General features: G+C 46.3%; 1 protein-coding gene across 4 annotated transcripts in view; it reads right to left on the minus strand.

Annotated features, from left to right (window-relative positions):
- The window catches only part of GPR63 (G protein-coupled receptor 63), an 85,822-nt gene extending 83,163 nt beyond the window's left edge, over positions 1–2,659 (minus strand). For all 4 annotated transcript variants that reach the window (XR_014147814.1, XR_014147815.1, XR_014147816.1 and 1 more), the window contains exon 1: positions 2,200–2,659. The gene's annotated coding sequence lies outside the window, so the exon portion shown is untranslated. The remainder of the gene's footprint in view (positions 1–2,199) is intronic.
- Between the last annotated feature and the right edge of the window lie 3,722 nt (positions 2,660–6,381).

Consider the following 6,381-nt stretch of genomic DNA (forward strand, 5'->3'; position numbering starts at 1 on the left):
GATAAGCATCTGCCTTCGGCTCAGGTCATGATCCCAGGGTCCTGGGATCGAGCCCTGCATCGGGCTCCCTGCTTGGCAGGAAGCCTGCTTCTCCCTCTCCCACTCCCCCTGCTTGTGTTCCCTCTCTAGCTGTGTTTCTCTCTGTCAAATAAATAAATGAAATCTTAAAGAAAAGAAGAGTAATTCAGGGGCACCTGGCTGGCTGAGTAGGTAGAGCATGCAACTCTTGATCTCAGGGTGGTGAGTTCAAGCCCCACATCTGGCGTAAAGATGACTTAAAAAAAAAAAAAGCATATTCATAAAACAATCATTTCAAATCAAATAAACCATATACAAAATCTCAAAATTGCTAAATTTCCTAGAAAATTGTATATTCTAGGAACTAAGTCTTATCCACCTTAGAACATCAAATTCTCATTGAATGCAGTACTTTCTTGCCTGGACTCCAGCAAACTTAAGGTAAAACGATAACTGCAGTGAGGATTTTAAGTATGTAACTTTTTCTAAGCAAATTTTTTTCTAAGAACGGTCAGTGTGCTGCAAATTTTCAGAAAACACTTGGACAGTGAGTTATTTTTTTTTTTAAGTTTCAGTTCTGGTATATTTGACAGCAGAGTGACAAAATTTTGCTCAGAGATGAAAATCTATATCCCAAACAAAATGTTATAATATTAATGGTTATTCTGGAATGGTTTCCTTTCAAAACTTCCCCACTACAAATGTTTCCTACAATACCCCCTATTTTGAGAATATTTTTTCACACAGAGACTATACATAAAGCCTATAACTGAGAATTTAAATACTTATATTCTTTTCTTCAAACAAGCTCCCACATTCTAACTGTTTAAAATAATCTGGATGATGTAATCAATTATGTCACTAAAAGTCTGGCTATGCAACACTTCACAAAATATAGGGACTTTTCATCAGCACCTTTGATTTGCAGCTGACGCCAGATGTATGCACTGTGAGTGGAGAGAACAGAAACAGGATTAGACAGGTGTGGTAGAGACCTGGGGGTGTGAGAAAATGGGCTTCCTTCACCCAAGGACACATGAAAAAAAGAAAACTTACCCATTTGTGTGATAAATGTACTCATATATTAGGTTCCATCAAATAATTATACATATTACATACCTCATCCAAGGGTAAAACTGTCTGAAGTAATGTCAGATTATGCAAGAAACCTCAGGTTGTTGTTTTTTTTTTTTTATGATTCTTAGAAATACTACCCTTAAAATTAGTTGGAGCCTTTTAATCTAAGACATAATGAAAACCATATTCACCAATAAACAAACAAAGAGAAAATCCTATCTTAAAACGGTATAGTTAAAACCTCACCTTGCCTCACCGAAAAAACTGCATACCTACTACGGGGGATACCTGTATTCCATAAGTGTCCTGCCCAAGTCTAAATATCTAATCAGAGACTAGAGGATCACTTTGAAATTTTGGGTCAGCCCCAGGGGACATATCATAAACATATTTGGGGAGTGGGTCTGTGTGTGTGTGTGTTTAGCACCCTGAACCTCAGGGATATTAAAGAGAGAGAGAGAGAAAGAGAGAGAGAGAATGTTTCCCAAAAGGGGCGGGGAAGAGAGGACTTAAAATCCGGGCGACGCTGAAAACCGACCAGGGCTGAAAGACAGACACACAGCGCCGCAAGCTCACCCACATGTAAGAGGCAAGCTCTCAAACTGTTGGAGCTCGCAGAGAGCCTCCCGACTTGGGCAAACGAGGTGAATTTCACCCCTAAATAGGGACGAGAGCACAGTGTAAAAGTTCAAGAGGATTCCATCCCCTTTCTCTCACTCCCGGCACTTAGCTTCTGGAGGAGAAAGCCCCGCAGAGAAAAAGCCGGCGCTGGGTGCCAACCTGCAGCCGCCCAGTTTCCTAGAAGGCCTAACTGCTCCAACGGGCAGGGGATGGCGACAGGAGGCGTCGGGAAGCGAGGCGGGCGGCACCCCGGGAAACCGAGTCCCGACCGGGCCCCCACCGTGCGGCGCGGGCTGCCGAAATCACTCAAGTCCAGCCGCAAAACCTTCCTGAAAACCCGAGCTTCTCCTGCACAACTTCGGTCTAACCAGCTCCTTCTCCGCCACACACTCCGCCCAACAGCACAGCCTCCCCAACGCGGCGGACCGAAGCGCTCCCCGCGGGCGGCTACCTGTCCGGGGGGCCAAGGACCCCAAGTCTCACCTCATACAAAGGGCTGCGCGCTGGCGCCTGCAGAAGAACCCAGGGAGCATGGCCCCATCCAGTCCCTCCCGGAACTTTCCTGACATAGCACTTCTCTCTGCTGCAGAAAAACGACGCTTCGAGGAAGAGGAGGAAGCGGAGGAGGCGGTGGTGGCGACCCAGGCGGCGGCGGCGGCGGCGGCGGGAGCTGGAGCAGAAAGTGAGGAGCATCGCGGGCGAGCGCCGCCGCCTCCCAATCTGCCGAGGGGTTCCCGCCCCCAGGGTAACCAAAGCTCCCTCTTAAAGGCGCCCGCCGCGTTTTAGGACGCGAGGAGAGAGGGAGGAGGGGAGAAGGGGCGGAGGCAAATAAAGAGGGAGGGGGCAGGCTGAGACGAAGCGATTCCCGAAGCCACCGTCCAGGCTGTCCCCGGGCTGCCGCGCTCGCCCGTTTCCGGCTGCTCCGCCGACTCTCCGCCAGGGCTGGTTACCCCTCCGCCTGGGCAAAGGTAGGACAAGTGCTGGGACCCGGCACCGGGGCGCCGCTCTCGCCGTTGGCTTGCGCCAGGATTGCCCCTGGAACTTCGCCCAGTCTCCAGACCGCCCCCATCCTTTTTGGGTCCTGTCTTCCTGCCCCCACCGCAGCGCCGCCGTCGCCCGCGCCCCCAAAGCCCTTGCGCGCCGCTGGCGACTGCCCAGTGGAATTGCGTTTCCTCGTGTGGGTCCCGCATATTCTTCCTCTATCTCCCACACAGTGATGAGGGTCTCCCCAGGAGCGCTGGAGACTGAAATAACTAAAGGCCACTTGGAGGCCCCTAGACTGATTCCTGAAAGTGTCAGTGGTGTAGGGCATGGGAGATTTGCCAAATGTCTGCTTTACCCTGTGCTCGGTTCTCCGGTGGCTAATTGCCAGATGGCCTCCAACTGGATTTCTTAACTGTTGACTTTGACTTTCATCAACAGAGATTGGCTGTAAAGATCCCCAAATGAACTCAGGAAGACCCTCCAGAAAAGTTACCATCTTAAGATCTAAATGATGCCGGGAAGTGCTGCTTTCAAGTAACAAGTGATACTGTTTTCCTAGCTATCATCATTTGTGATCCGCTGCTGAGACCAGTGAGGTATGCGCAGTGTGGAGATGCCACAGAGACACACTGCATCAGCAGCCATCAACACGTTAGGAACGGACCACATTCACAGTGGGTGTGGGCAGCAGAGGGCTTGTGGAAACGGGTTAAGATCCAGCTGGGGCTTACAAAGAACTGCCTCCCGGGGGGGTGGGCCCAGAGGGAGTGGTAGATTCTAATTTACACAAAAGCACTGGCATAGTTGCCTGAGACTGGACCTCAGTCCTACCATCTGCCGCTGTATAGCAAGCACATGCTGATTTGTGGAGGAAGAGGGCAGGGAGACAATGTGCAAAAGGTTGGAGCAATTTCTCTTACAATGTGGAGAAGAAATAAGCCTGGGCTCTATAAAAGCAGGAGATGTGGTCCTTCCTGGAGCAAACATGAAGATGAGAGAGGAGGCTGGCAGTGAACAAGAGGAAGGATATCTTCCTATTATGATACATATATAGTCAGAATAATGGAGGTAATTGGTACCCAACTCAAAGTGACTCAAGAAAACCTACAGTGGAGGAGGTTGGAATGTATTGGCTCATATGCTTAAAATCCCAAGAGTAGATCTGCCAAAAAAAAAAAAAAAAAAAAGAAGAAGAAAAAGAAGAATTACTATTTTTTTGAATCTTTTTTTTTCCTCCAGATGATCAAAGAATGTTAGGACTCCGTTTCTCTCCATATTGTTCTGTGCTTTCATTGTACAGGTTTTATTTTCTCTAGTCAGGGCCTAGATTGACAGCCCCAGACTTACTTTCTCCTCCAGCCTCCTTAGCAACTGATCCCATTAGCAAGAGAGCAGGCCAAAGAATGAGTCTTATTGGACTAACTTGGACCCTACTCCCATCTCTGAACTGAGCATTGTAACCATGGATTTAAATATGCACTGCAGGTTGGGGTCACTTGACTATGTCTGAAAAAGATCAAGAGAGATGGCTTTAGTGCCCCCCGCCCTGTACACCTGAACCACATGAACTGACTGGAAGAGAGGAGGTTCCCAAAAGGAAAATTAGTTGTTCTAATAAAGAGAAAATGAATGTTGAGTAGGTAAAGACCGTAGATGACCCACTCCCAACCCCCCACCCCCCACCCCCGTTCCCCACCACACACACACACACAGCACCAAAGGGACTGACTACCTCTCTGGCTTCTCCACCAATAGCCTCAGGACCAGGAGAATGCCAGTGGTCTTGGGGTTACAGTTAGCCACATCCTTTGGCCTCAGAAGCCCTGGGAAGGTGCTCAGTGATATTTCACAACCACTTGCAAACAAACAGTATCTAAACTGTAATTGTATTCATTTTTTTTCCTAAATCAGGATACCTCTGCTTCTACATGCCCCCAACTCCACATTCCTTATTACGCTTTGTGTTATATAATCCATTCAACCTGATAAGAGCCCGTGGAAATGTCTTGTTACCTATACAGTGTGTTCATTCAACTGGAGAAAGAAATGAGGCCTATAGATAATCACATTTCAGTATCCAAGTGACACAGGGCCCAACTTCATTTTCAGCTCCTATGAGTTCTTCTTTAATCTTTTCAGACAACACAGGAGTTTATATTTTGCCTACCAAAAATGCCAGTTTCAGGCTTTTTTCTTCCCGCACAAGAACTTTTCTTGTAGTTGCTCACAAAAATGTTTCATATTTTCTTCCTTCATTTCTCTATTTTATAGAAGTGTGTATGTATCATAGAAAAATAGACTTAACCTGGCGGAGACTTTCGAATGAAGCTAAACAGCCCCCTTTATTTCATGGAAGAAATGAAAGCTCAGAGATTCACTTGTCTAGGGTTGTGCAGCTGTTTGGCATCTGTGATGTGCCCAGCTCTGTGCTCAGCATTGCAAAAAGTACGGAAACAGAAGCATACAACGTGGCCACTATCCTCAAAGAAGTTAAATTTAGTCAAGGAGACATTAACCTTCTAAGATATTATAAGACAATTATAGAGAATCACAATACACCATATAATTTAGTATTTAAAAATGTGTGATGAGCTGTGTGTTACCTATAGGCCTTGAAATAAGAGACACCATAAACTGGAGTAGTCTGGGAAACACTTTTTAGCCAGGAACCACCTTGATGGTCTTTAAAAAATTCATAGGGAAAAAAAAAAAAAAATGGGCTCGCCACATGAGAAAAACAAAATGAGAAGGCATTGATGGAGGAAAGATCCTACCATGTGTTTGGAACAGAAAGGAAATCTGCACTGTCATGGTTTAGAATAGTGTTTCTAAGTGCAAGTGAGATCATTTTAGTGGGTTTGAGAAGTATTTTTTTAGTTAAATAAAACAGAATATCCGTGTGCCTCATACCTAATAAGATTAAGTATTGTTTGTTACACTTGTGTTTCATTATGTTATGTGTTCTTAGTTATGATGTAAATTTTTTTATCTTACTTTGGATTATGTTCAAAGAAAGTTAAAAGCCCCTAGTTCAGAAGCCAGATAGACTGGATGTGAAACTCTGCTTTGTAGCAAGACATCAATCGAATAACATCCCTCCAAGGATCCGTTTCCCTACGTGCAAGAGATGTTCAGCACAGTCCTTTGCACAGAGTGAGACCTATAAATGGCACCTCTTTTTTTTTTTTTAAGATTTTATTTATTTATTTGACAGAGAGAGAGATAGCGAGAGCAGGAACACAAGCAGGGGGAGTGGGAGAGGGAGAAGCAGGCTTCCTGCCGAGCAGGGAGCCTGCCATGGGACTCCATCCCAGGACCCTGGGATCATGACCTGAGCCGAAGGCAGACGTTTAACGACTGAGCCACCCAGGCGCCCCTAAATGGCACCTCTTATTTGCTGGCCGGATTGAAGACGACCGTATATGAGAATCACCTGAAGAACTTTGTCAAAATCCCAGTACCTGGGACCTTAGAGAACCAGGCTCAACTCTAAGGGTGAGTCTGCGCATCAGTGTTTAAAAGCTCCCCGGGTCCAGTCATGGCTGCGAGCCCCTGGGCTGGACCCATAGCAGAGCACATCTAGCACCTGAGGAGCGTGGTGAAACACAGTCTCTTTCTTCAGGAGACACATTGATCTTCATGATTTATGTCTCTATTTCTTTATCAAGCAATAGGTAGCAC

The sequence above is a fragment of the Leptonychotes weddellii genome, chromosome 8 (assembly GCF_054177405.1).
Source record: "Leptonychotes weddellii isolate Sample4059 chromosome 8, ASM5417740v2, whole genome shotgun sequence".
Lineage (NCBI taxonomy): Eukaryota > Metazoa > Chordata > Mammalia > Carnivora > Phocidae > Leptonychotes > Leptonychotes weddellii.